The sequence below is a fragment of the Ochotona curzoniae genome, unplaced genomic scaffold (assembly GCF_017591425.1).
Source record: "Ochotona curzoniae isolate NIBS_2020 unplaced genomic scaffold, NIBS_Ocur_1.0 contig_2692, whole genome shotgun sequence".
NCBI classification, from domain to species: Eukaryota; Metazoa; Chordata; class Mammalia; order Lagomorpha; family Ochotonidae; genus Ochotona; species Ochotona curzoniae.
In genome coordinates, this window is record NW_024465556.1 from 1,966,296 (window position 1) to 1,979,846 (window position 13,551).

At 42.2% G+C, this 13,551-nt stretch overlaps 1 long non-coding RNA gene and 1 pseudogene across 1 annotated transcript in view; both read left to right on the forward strand.

Annotated features, from left to right (window-relative positions):
- The window catches only part of LOC121153323, a 41,444-nt gene extending 40,143 nt beyond the window's left edge, over nucleotides 1–1,301 (forward strand). Inside the window, exon 4 of the long non-coding RNA XR_005883385.1 lies at nucleotides 962–1,301. This is a non-coding gene — a long non-coding RNA (uncharacterized LOC121153323). The remainder of the gene's footprint in view (nucleotides 1–961) is intronic.
- A 3,802-nt stretch (nucleotides 1,302–5,103) lies between these two features.
- LOC121153449 lies at nucleotides 5,104–9,781 on the forward strand (annotated as a pseudogene).
- The last annotated feature ends 3,770 nt before the right edge of the window (nucleotides 9,782–13,551 follow it).

Here is a 13,551-nt window from a genome sequence, read left to right on the forward strand (position 1 = left end):
GTAATATTAACCTCTCTCTTACCCATTGCACTGTAAGCTCCTGAAGGCAGAAATGGTATTTGTGTTTGTTTTTTATATAACTCAAATAATTGTTGTTGTTGTTGTTGTTGTTGTTGTTGTGTTAAGGTAATGGGGAAAATGTCTGTGTTTCGTATGCTCAGATTCTGTGCATAATGATACTTCCCACCCTGCCCTCCCTCCTGCCCATGTCCCTACCCTCCCTACTCCTTCCTTTCTTATTTTCTTCTTCAATTTTTTTATAATGACATACCTTGTTTGTTTTGCAATCATAAGTTTAAGCCTCCATTAAACAAAGAATTCAACAGACATGAAATAGAAAAGCCACTGTTCCTTGAGCTCACCCAGGGCTGTGAACAACAACCTAATCTCGAAATGACATTTTTGGTTACATACATCATGTTTTTTTATATTCGGAATACTAGTTAGCACAAATCAAGGAGAACATATTTTGCCTTTGGGGGATTGGCATTTTTTCCCAAAGCATAATGGTTGTAGATGTGTGGATTAATTTCTGAGGTTTTTATTCTTTTCCCTTGGTCTACATACCTATTTGTGTGCTGGTACTAGGCAATTTTGACTAATAACTACCTTGTATATCTCTTGAAATACAGTACTGTGATGCCTCCAACATGTCCACATAATCAGAGGCCCCAGTCTGCTTGTTACTGGTACTAGTTCGCCAGTTCCTGGGACCCTTTTCTAGCATGAGTGGAACCATGATGTCAGAATGGCTTCGTGCATCTCAAACCCCCAAATTACACTATTCGAGTTTCCTCTTTCCATCACTCTGTTGACAGGTATGCTGTGCTGCTCCTAACTTGTCCTCTGTGCTTCTAGAAGCTTCCCCAGAATCACTGTCCTGGGGTATAGTCTTTGGCCTTGCTCTCCAGCAGAATTCTTACTGTTTCTCTGGTAACACCTTTTCTTCTGTTTTTCAGAGGCAGGACAAGTCTGAGAGGAGCACATCTCACACTGCTCACTCTCTCTCGCCATTGTCCTACTGACATGGTAGGTAGGAGCCTCATGCATTGTGTTTTCTCGGGGACTGAAGACTCTCCCTCCATTTTCAGCCTCCAGGAGCCCAAGACCCTCAGGCATATCTGTTCATCAGTGAAGCTCACTGTGGACCAGGCCCAACAGGGCTCCCAATCTTGCTTGAAATCATAGAATGCACGTCAGTGTTCACAGACCTTCAAGAAACTGAAGGACTTTGGCAGTTGGGTAGGGTTGGTCGGCCCGCAGTGCACAAACAGGCACTAGGGGGCAATATTGTGTCGTGAGATATGTTTGTTAAGCACTTTCAGATCTAACCCAGCCAAATTACCATTGCAACTACAGTTTCCTAATATTTTACAATGGGGATTCATTAATATGTCATAAAAGTTAATTTGTTTATAAGATAAATAAAGCAGGGATATTTCATTGTCAAAATATTTGCTCCTGGAAGACACTATCCAGTTTTTAGAGCATCACTTTCTCTGGTTTTCTCATTTTTTAAAATTTATTTTTGTTGGAAAGGCCAATACAACAGAGAGGAGGAGAGACAGAGAGGAAGATCTTCCATTCCATTGTTCACTCCCCAAGCGACCGCAATGGCTGAAGCTGAGCCAATCCGAAGCCAGGAGCCTTTTCCAGGTCTCCCACGCGGGAGTGTAGAGTCCCAATGCTTTGGACCATCCTTGACTGCTTCCCCAGGCCACAGGCAGGGAACTGGATAGGAAGAGGAGCTTCCAGGATTAGAACCGGCACCCATATGGGATCCAGGCGCGTTCAAGGCGAGGTCTTTAGCCACTATGCTATCGTGCCGGGCCCTTTCTCATTTTTTTTTTTTAATGGTGAAAGAAAAATATTTAGAATTAGCCAGACGACTGAGTTTAGATGATGCTGAGTTTTTTCAGCAACATCCAAAGCATCATAATCAGAAGCTGGTCTAATAATGTATGCCTTGTTCTCTCCATCAGATCTGATCAAGTGTGTATCTGGCTCTATCTATCGGGGTCCCTCGTCCCGTGAGCAAGACCCCGATACAGTAAAGAGTCTTAAAAAAGTTTATTGGTCAAGACTTCAAGCGTTGTGTCAAAGTGAAAGCAGTTACAGCACTTGTAAGATTTATTACAGTAAAGCAAAAGCAGCCTAGTGCTAGCTAGCAATAGCCTTGAAGTGATAGCTCTAGCTCTAGCTCTAGCTCTAGCCTTGAAGCGTGCCTGGTGGAATCTCCTCATTAACTATTTTTCACCCAGACCTTTTTACATTACACAAACCAATCCATACACAGTTCCTCACATCATGTGATAAGCACACCAATCATGACTTAGGTCACGTAGCTTCCCTGCGTGCTCGGCCCAATCCTCAGTAACTTCCCAAAACCTGTTTACCACCTTTGTGCCACGAAGCAATGGTCAGCAAGCGCCATCTTTGAGGCGCAGCTCCGCTCTCCACATCTATCAGTGTCACAGAGTTTCTTGCAAGCTTGCTTGGTCTGTTGCATATTGGTCTCGCTATCCACACGAGAGTGTGTCGTTCTCCTCTGTCTTCTCCATGACTCAGTGCTCAGGGGCGTATTGAAGATGGCCCAGGGGTCACGGTTGCTTCTCCTGAAATGTTCTCACTGGGATATTTGGGATGTTGCCAAAGGCATAGTGTCTTGGGTCGCTGAAACATGGATGACAGAGGTGGGTTTTTTTTTTTTGTTTTTTTGTTTGTTTGTTCCTTTCTTTCTTTGTGATTATGGATGCCTTTCAACACTGCCATCTTGGCTTTCAAGCCTTTGGTCTTTCTAAAGCCTTCAGCACCATCTTGGTGTGTGTGTGTGTATGGGGGGGAGGGCAAGGAGCTTTAAAGCTTTCCTCATAAGCCCAAAGTTATGTGTTTTTGTCAGGCCTTCTCATGGTAGCAAGTGCTTTCTGTGCTGGGGTCTGCAGCGACAGTCACATTCCCCAGAGGATGGAGGGGGGCCAATTGTATCCCAGAAGAAGCAGAAGGCATAGAGACCGTGAAATTGACCCCTAGGACTCAGGGTGTCACAATACTGCCATTAAGTTCCAAGAACCTCCAAATACCCAGGAAGGATTCTGAGCATCACTCTCACTTCCTGCTTGTATTCCCAAGGCTGTTCCAAAGTCTCTCTACCTTTTGCAGGGAAACGGGGCCTTTGAAAATAATGGAATGGCAAAATTGGTGCACACTTTGTACCCCTAATCTATCTGAGCAGCCCAGGGATGGAGCCAAGAAGAACCACCTCTCAGAAGACTCAAGACTTATGGAATATAACTTAAGTCTGGCAACACAACATGACCATGGCTTCTGGGTTCTCCACTGACTGGTACCCTATTAATCTCCCTGAACTTATTTCCTGTCACACCCTCACTCATCCTGTAGTGGTCACTTTGACTTCCATGTTTTTCCCCATAAACAGATATACCTCTATTTGGGGGCCTTCCCATTTGCTGGTCCTCTACCCAGAACACTGTCTCCTAGTTGCTCCTAGTCCTCATACAAGTTTTGCCTCTTATGTCAAGTCTGAACCAGGTCCGACAACACTGCTAACGCCATATAATATTATAAGCCTCATCTTCACCATGCAACACAGCTGGTTTCCCCCCAAACGTCTAATGCCTTCTAATACAATCACTTCCATGCCTGCAATATTTAGTATTCATTGTCTGGATTATCCTACTAAGCTACAAACTCCACAAAGGAAAGAAGTTTGTTTTAATCTGTTGAATGCTGATTCTGCATCCAGTAATATGTATTGAATGTAGAGGAGACTGTCAGTAGTAGTGATAGATTAAATAGTTGAACATGGCATATCTGAGAAAAAATTAAAACTTGATTTAGTCCTTGTTGTTGATGCCAGCACATTATTCCCCAGCAGGACTGGTCCTCTCCAAGGGCCTACAGCCTGGTGGCAGGCAGTCCTTAGTGGAACCTGGACCACAGCACCACCTTTGTGCTTATTCCATAGTAAGCATCCATATTGCTTCTCAGCCTTTTGGCTGAGATCAAGTGTAGCATCCATACCCTGCATGACCTGACCCTGCCACACGATGCCTGGAGCTTGTCTAGTTTCAAAACTCTTCCAAGCCTCAATGTACTTTCTTAGTCTACACCTTCTCCCTGAAATTCCTTCTGTCCACATCAGAGCAGATCTTCAAGCACCTGTTAGTCTCCTGTTTCGTGTCCCTGGGAAGATCTACTGTAAGGCAGAATGTCCTACTCCCCTACCATGCTCCCCTGTGGTAGGAGCTCTTTAATCTGCATATTTTCTGCCATTTGTTAGAGGTAAAGCAGGCCAAAAGTATCCAAAATAATGAACCAGATATTAAAGTTTACACAATGCTGACAGTTGTATTTTCTTATTTGTATTTTTGGACACATTTTGGGGGATATATTTCTATAAAATTATCATGTTTTCTTACATATGTTTTCTTGGGAAAAAGCATCTTCAGAATTTCCCAGTTATGTAACTATTGTATATGATTCTAACAGAAGATATTTAATGGGCCTTGACTGTGTTCAGCACCATAGCGTGTCTCTTCACACACATGATCCATTATTTAGTACAACACCTTAGTGAGATTGGTGCTGCCCACCCCCCCATTTTGTGAAGAAGAAAACTAAGGTCCAGAGAAGATCTATGGCTCCCAAGTGTGTATAACTAGTGGGAGGGAATCTATCTTAAGTTTGAGGTACAGTTTTTATAACTTACGAGTTTAAGTTTTCAACCACTTTATGAAGTGTCTGATGGTACATTGGTGAGGCTGAGAAGCACTCACAAGCACTGGATAGAGGCCTGCCTCCGCTGAAAATCCAGCAATCCTGCTCATAGACGCTAGGAGGCAACAGAGGATGTTTCAAGTGCTTAGATTCCTATCATCCATGTGGGAGACCCAGATGGAGTCCTTGTCTCCTACCCGCAGCTCCATGTTGTGATGGGAGTAATCCAATACAATATTATCTCTCTCTCTCTCTTCTTTCTCCCTCTCTCTCTACCTTTTAAATAAATGAAAATAAACTTTGAAAATAAAATGTAAGAATTTTATTCCTAGATATGAAAAATATCTGAAATGCACATAAGTAAGTATGGTTAAAAATGCTTCTCAGATCATCATTTATCATGGTGATAAATTGGAAACAGCTATATCTAATGGTAGGGAAGTCAGCAGGTAAATTTTAGTCTGTAATATGTTGGAACATGATAGGTATTTGTAATAATATTTTCAAGAAGTTTTATATAATGACAAGTACTTAAGTTTCATTAAAATGAGAAAAGCTACTAAACAGTCTGTTTAAGTAGGCTTCTCGGGAAATAGCATAATATGTGTATGACATTACTTAGATTTACTAGAGTAAGCCATAAATATGAACATGTTATAGACCAAAAGGATCAAATGTCAGAAAATTCATAATGGAGAAAATCTTAAAGCAAATGAGATGAACCATTAATGGTGATTGGTTCTTAGTGAAAGGATCATGAGCAATTTTATTATATTTTTGCATTTCCAAACTGTTGAAATGTGCATGTATTACTTTGCTAATAAGAACATTGCTGAAAAGCAGAAATTTGATAAATACTCCCCTTTCAGTCATTTGACAAAATCATAATGTTAAATGCACTGTTGATTGAGTACCTGAAATGCATCATGCCTGTAACTGCAGCAAATGTGACAATGGCCTAGGATTCCATTTTGTACAGAGTGCAACAGCACTGGGCCCCAAAGACATTTCAAGACAGCAAACTGAAGCAGGAATTGCTTCAGATAACAGATGCCAGACTTGTGCTGCTTAATGCTGATGGAAAGCGATTACTTCATATTTACTGCTTTAGAGATAGGTTTCCAGGACCTTGTTCATTAAGTTTCCAAGAAATGCAAGTGTCATTAAATTCTAATTCTGAGGATAATGGGAAGAGATCTTATATAATAGAAAAAGCGTATGTTTTTGTTAATAGTTGGTCTGAAATAATTTATCAATCTTTTTGTCAAGTTGATGAATAAGCCCATCTATTAATAGGGCCACAAATACTAGAGAATTTATTATTTCAACAATATAGTTTCAAAACTTAATATAACTTTCTTTTATACTTTAACTGTATTTTACGTATATAGAAAAATCATATGAGAATATACTCTAAAATTTTTGTCTGTTATGTATAGATATACATGTGAGTGCTTACTATCTTCCAGGCACTATACTGAGACTTCGTTGAGTAAACAAAACTGACAGGTCTTGAATATCCCAGGATCAGAGAGACAAACATAAAAATCAGTGCAGTAGTATCCATTATGAAAAATGTGGTAAAAGCAATGAATAGGTTGTTGTAAGAAAGAATTAGGCTGAGAAAGAAATAGTCTGAGAATTTAAAACCTACTTAGCATCAAACATCTCTCTGAGGAAGTGACATTTACATAGAAGGATAAGTGGAGGGAAAAATCCTGCCAGGCTTAAGGAAAGAAGTAGCAAGACCCTGACTTAATGAAAAAGAGTTAGATATAAAACAGCACTGATCTGCCTAGAGTTTTATTGGGCAAAAGTTAGTAGTCTAGCGGTGTTCATGAGGTGGGCTTGAGCCGCATGACTTAGACTCCTAGAGGCTGGGCTAAGGATTTGACCTATGTAGAATAGGGATCAACCAGCTTATTTTAAACAAGAAATGTGTGACCACTGCAACATGTTTCAATGTATTATTCTTGTCAAGTTTCCTACTGGGCTCTACTAGGTCCAGACTTGTGCTTGGTAAAATTCTATGCTATCTGGGGTTTATTTTAAAATATTCCAAAGATAAACAAAAAGTGACAAGGAAAAGAAGGATAGATAAAATTGCCGAAATATTGATAATTGTTGAATCTATGTGATAGGTACATGGGAGATGATTATACATTTGTTTGTATTTTGGCATATTTTGAGAATTTCATAATAAAAAATTAAAAATATAGGGAGTGGGCCCAGTGCAGTACTTTAGCGGCTAAAGTCCTCGCCTTGCACGTGCCGGGATCCCATATGGGCGCCGGTTCTAATCCCGGTCGCCCCACTTCCCAGTCAGCTCCCTGCCTGTGGTCTGGGAAAGCAGTTGAGGATGGCCAAAGCCTTGGGACCCTGCACCCGTGTGGAAAACCTGGAAAAACTCGTGGCTCCTGGCTTTGGATCGGCTCAGCTCTTGCTATTGTGGCCACTTGGGAAGTGAATCAGCAAACAGAATATCTTCCTCTCTGTCTCTCCTCCTCTCTGTATATCTGTCTTTCCAGTAAAAATAAGTAAATCTTTAAAAAAAAAAAAAAAAAAAAAGGATGCTTGTGAGTTAGATGGGAACCCCCTAATCAAAGAACTCGATCAGGCTGTGCTTGCTGGATTAGAGCAAGGTTTTCTTTTGTTGTAGGCAGAAATAAGTAGAGAAATCTTGTTTTTCTGAGTCAGATTGATGCCCAGGCACAAAGAAAGTTAGACATGAAAGCCTGTAATTCTGGAGAGAAAGGCAGAGAGACTGAGATGCAACTGCCTGAGTTTCCCTCAGAGTTCTAGGCTTTAAACTCTCATAAACCCAAATCATAGCTCCAATTCTTAGTGTAGACATGGCGCTGTGTCTTTGTAAGAATATTATTTCTCATTTAAGCTAATTTAGTAAATTTTCATAGTGTACTAGCTAAAATACCTTGTTGAAAACAGCAGGAATTTACAGCGTCCTTTTTGCCCCACACACAAAATCTTAAAATCTGGGAAAGGTGTGTCTAGCAATGCCCTGGGGCATTGCTGGTGAGTTTTGTGAAATAAGGCTCTGAGATGTCCATGAATGTATTGACTTTCTTACGGGAAGTCCTTGCAGTACTTATAACTCATCCACAGAAATGACTTCTTTTTAAATATACTGCGATAGATGTCAACATCTTGATGACTCTCACACTTTAAAAAAGAATAAAGACAGCTATTAAATTTTTAAGTTTGACAGCAGGACAGACAGTAATAAAATGATATTAGTCTGAATAACAACCTTTATTTTTAGAATCAAAGTCAGTCAATAATATAATCTCTCCACTTTTATTATGATGATATATGCCACTTACAATATTAAGAATGTCTAACAATTCATTCATTTCAATCATTCCAGTATGTTAAGATATAATACACCAAATGGAAAATCTACCAACAACTCCCATTGCATCCTTGCCTCTTGAACTACTTTTAATTTTTTATGTAGTCAGGCCACTTAAAAATTCCCTCTAAATTCATGTAGTTATATCATACATAGCTTGCAGCACCAAAAAAAAAAAAAAAAAAGATTCTGTAACAGTTGTTGAATATTTCTTTATGCAAAAGTAATGTTAGGGACAGATTTTAAATCATGCAATTTGTCTTAACACATGTGTTATTATATTTGTTAAAAGAAGAAAAAAAAAAACCCACCTGAGCCTAGTGAGATAGCCTAGTGGCTAATCTTCAGCTAGCACGTGCCGGGATGCCATATGGGTGCCAGTTCTTATCTTGGCTGCTCTGCTTTCCATCCAGCTCCCTGCTTGCGGATTGGAAAGCAGTAGAGGATGGCCTTGGGGCCCTGCACCCATGTAGAAGACCTGGAAGAAGCTTCAGATTGGCTCAGCTCTGGCTACTGTGGGAGTGAACCAGTGACAGAAGATCTTTCTGTTGCTCCTTCCCTCTGTAACTTTGCCTTTCCAATAAAAATAAATAAATCTTAAAAAAAAAAAAGACACATGCACAGGGGAACGGCAGGTCTCCTCTCTCCTGCTCAGCACTGAGGACGTGGTGTCCAGGTGCTTCATGAAGGGTGGCCTTGTGGCCCACGTCACTTTTAGACTTCATGCCTGGAATCTGATCCTCACTGAAGATGTCACTGATCAGAACAGGGCTTTGGTGGACGGACCAGTCACATGCGGCAGAAGACAGGCCACACCTTTGATATGCCTGCAGCTGACTTCATTCTTAAGTTTTCACACAGTGCCCACCAGAAGTATGTGTAAAAATCATGGGAGGAAACAGGTATCAGAACAAAATGGGCAGCCACAAGATGGGCCAAGAAGATTGAAACCAGAGAAAGGAAAGCAAAGATGATTGATTTTTGGTGACTTTAAAATCATGAAGGCAAAGAAAATGAGGAACAGAATAATCAAGAATGAAGGTAAGGGTCCCGGCGCGGTGGCGCAGTGGTTAAGGTCCTCGCCTTGCACGAAAAAAGATTTATTATTATTATTATTATTATTTTATTGGAAAGGCAGATATACAAAGAGGAGAGACAGAGAGGAAGATCTTCCATCCGATGATCCACTCCCCAAGTGAGCGCAACGGCTGATGCTATGCCGGTCCGAAGCCAGGAGCCTCTTCCAGGTCTCCCACACAGGTGCAGGGTCCCAAAGCTTTGGGCTGTCCTCGACTGCTTTCCCAGGCCACAGGCAGGGAGCTGGAAGGGAAGCGGGGCTGCTGGGATTAGAACCGGCGCCCATATGGGATCCCGGGCGTGCAAGGCGAGGACCTTAACCACTGCGCCAGCGTGCCAGGCCCTAAAAATAAATCTTTAAAAAAAAAAGGAATGAAGGTAAGAAGCTTCAAAGGACAGTTCTGCCGAAAGCGTCTCCCAAATCACCTGCTCTGAGGGTGCTATGGCTGCAGCAGCTGCTGAAGTTTCAGCAAAGAAAGCGAGTGCTGCAGGCAAGAAGGCTCCAGGCCAGAAGGCAGCACCTGCTCAAGCTAGGAAGGGCCAGATAACTCCAGCCCAGTAAGCACTGCTCCAAAAGCATCCGGCAGAAAAGCATAAAAGACTGTTAGGAGAGTAATGAAACTTCTATTTGACATGAAAAACAAGAAACAAAATCAGAAAACCTCCCAAGACTGAAGAGTGAAATTTCAAAAATCCATTTATTTGGTCTCTTGATGGGGTAGAATTGATGGAAAATAATCAACCCGTATAACGGTGTGATGCCCGTAAGAACCGAATGTTGCCTCTGATACAGAGAAAGAAAAGCCATTTCCAGCATACCAACTCCCTCCCCCTTTCACCCCCACACACGAGTGAAGAGCAAATACACCAAATGAACATATTTGATTTCATGATTTGATTTTTATGATACAACATCTTGTAAATGGAAGCAGATTCTCTAAAAATTACAGTCAGGTGATGATTCACCTCCCTTCTTCTCACCTGAAGTAATTTTGCTGAGAGGCCTTATAAATGGTGGAATCATTCTGACAATAAAATCTTAGGGAGTGTCGTCCATGTCCTGCCCTTACGCTACTCCAACTGACATGCAGCTCCTTATCATTTTAGCTTCAGTATCCATCCCAGGTACAGAAAACACAGTGTGTAACAAGGTGTATCCCCTTAAGCTCACAACTAACATGAAAAGAGCTTATTAGGAGAACAAGGCATATAGCAGTGGAAAGATGAGATGCAGTCAACTTCTGATCCACATTGTGACTCACTTTACCCAGAGGAATCGGGGGAAACTTTCCATGCATAACCCAGATAGGCTGTAGGTGAAGAAAGGAAGCAGGGTAGAGAGTCCTGTTCAGATTTTCATGACTCTACTCTCTCTCTTGAGGAGACACCAACCCTTCACTCTTTGGGGTCAGTCAAAATGGCATTTGCTTTTGAGACCACTTGGCCTGAGTCCTGGGAGAGTTAGGAGACACAAGTGTCAGGGAGCTTAGAATTTTTGCCTCTGTCATGACATTAACCAGAGATCTGGAAATAAAGTAGTCTCTTTGCTTTGTGATGCTGACAACCTGGTTGTGAGGGTCTTGAATTTCTGCAATGCCCATGTTCTCCAGTGCTGACTGACCTCATTTGTGGAGTGGGGCTAATAGGGTCTGCCTCACAGAGTTGTCAGGATATATACACAAGTACAAAAAGTATAAGAGGACTTCGGAGAATCAAGATGGAGGAATAGGATAAGGACATGTTTAAAAAGACAGAGAAACAATTAATCAGGATGAAGCAGAGAGGACATATTTCAGGAAATAGGATAGAACAACAGCAGAGGGGTACCTGGAGACTGACAGACACAGGAGCAGCAGACACAACGGTGTATTGTTGCAGTGACTGATACTCCAGTGGCATTCAGCTAACAGCGATCTGAACTGCACCAGCAGCCGGAACTCCACCAGCAACCAGGTGGGAACCGATTTTCACTGGGAGCTTGGGAGGTAAACCCAGACAAAGAACTGTCCGTCCTGCTGGTCTGTTTGATTTGACCAGGAGCAGAGACAGAGCAGCAGATGGGCAGTGTCAGAACAGCGTGGATTTCACAGCCAAGTCAGCTTCCTAGAGCCGAATTGGGCGCCATTTTGCGTAAGGAGGCAAAGGTAAGGGAAAGAACTGAGCATATGTTGAGCTGGGAGTGAACTCATTTCTGACTCTGTGAATTGCAACGACGTGACATTCTACAGGTTCCACCCAAGACAGGTCTGGGTAGCCCTAAGACCTGATGGCCAGCAGATCAAGAACTCTTGTAGTGGTACATCAGGTGCCATTTTGTACACTGTGGCAATAGCTTTAGGACTGCAAGGGACAGCAATGAACTGCGCATGTGCTGAGCTTGTGAGAACTCACTGAGTTCCTTGGATTGCACTGGTTGGTCCCGCAGGATAATAATACCGGCTGTGGCATCGTACCGGTCAAAATAGGTCCATGTGGCACCCAGACCTAATGTCCAACAGGTTCCGGCAAGATCAGTGCCACCAACAACCTAACTGTATAGGACACCTGGTGTCTCTAATCCTGGAACCTGCTCCAACCGGAAGTGGGAGAAAGGTTGCAGAGACAATGGTGCAGCCTCAGTACGGTATCACAGGAGGTGGAGAGTGGTGAGCCAGGAGCTGGGGCTGTGGAGACCATGGTGGAAATCTAACATAAGAACCCAGACCTGGAACTCGTTGGAAGTTGTGGCACAAGTGGCTGCAAGCAAAAAGTTGTGTGCCAACCGCAATAAGTAAAATCGCATTGTAGACCTGTGGGTGACACAGCTTAGAAACCTGCTCCAAGGAGAAGACTGCTAACCAGAAGTGCAATGACCAAGAGCAAAAGAAGAGACAAAGGCACAATGAATATTACTGAAAACTCCCCTGCAAAGGACCAAAACCCTATGCCAACCTCAGCGTTAACTGAGGGAGACATCACGAAAATGGGGTATAAAGAATTCATAAAACTCATTTTAAAGCTTCTGATCAAAAATGAGAAACACATTCCAAGAGTCCAAAGAATTTAAGGAAGCAATAAAGTAAATCAAGGCTGATCTATCAGAAATTAAGAACACAGTAGAGCGAATTAAAAGTACAATGGAGAGTCTCCAAAATAGAATGAAGCAAGCAGAACAAAGAATCTCAGAATTGGCAGCTATTTCCTATCATCGGGGGAAGCAAACAAAAAGCTGGAAGCAGAGCTGGATCAGGCCAAAAAAAGTATTCAAGAATTGAAAGACACTATTAAGAGGCCAAATGTAAGAGTTATGGAAGGTGCAGAAATGAAGCACCTAGAAATTCACAGAAGCAAACAAACAAAAAAAAATAGTGGTTAATCCATGTCTGAGGGGAAAATCAGGAATATTGATTAATGGATACAGAGCTTCTATATGAAATAGTGAAATTTTTCTGAAGGTAGGTTACACAGCATTGTTGCACTAAATGCCAATGAAATGTGTATTTTAAAGTAAGTTTTATGTTATCTATATTTATTTTGCCACAAATAAAATAATTAAACACACACACACACACACAAAACTGCTTTTTTAGAAAACGTTTTGAAAGCAAGTGAAATTTTTCTAAGTTCTATGAACTCAGCCCCATGACTCTCTGGAATTCAAAAGAAACCCATATAAGGCGATCTGATTGCTGGAGTCTGACTTCTGGAGGGGTTGTCTCCCTCCACCTGCTCTCATTTACTCTCCCTGAGCTAATCTCTGCTCAAATCCCATCAGATTTAGGGGCAAGGCCAAAAATTTGCATTTCTGATAAGCCAGCAAATGAAGCCAAAGCTGCTGGTCCCTGGGTCCCCTCTGGGCAGTGGGGTCTAGAGCAGCAGCTCCCCAGCTGGGCTGTTACTGACCCAGCTGCTGACCTTTTCATGCCTCCTGGTCTACACTCATCAGGCCTGTTCTTCCTCACTACACACACACACACACACACACACACACACACACACACACACACACACACACACACATTCTACCCTCTCTGCTCCAGTGCCTTTACTTTTCTCAGCACACAGGAATGAGTCTCTTGCCTGCTTCTGCACTGTTATCCCCTCTGCAGGAACACACCTCCATTAGTGAACCACCTGGCTCCCCAACTTACTTCCTGTGCCTCCTGCAGGCCTTTGCTGCTATGTCCCCTTCTCAATGTGGCCTTCCCAGGACCTTGTCTGACACTGACCTTGCTTTCTCTCTTGCACTCATCTTTGTCAACATCCCTTTGTATGCTCTTTAATTTGTTACCATTTCCCCTCCATTAGACTGCAGTCTAATCCTCCACAAGCACAGCTTGTTTGGCCTACTTTATCCCTTTAATCTCTTCCTGCACTTAATACATACT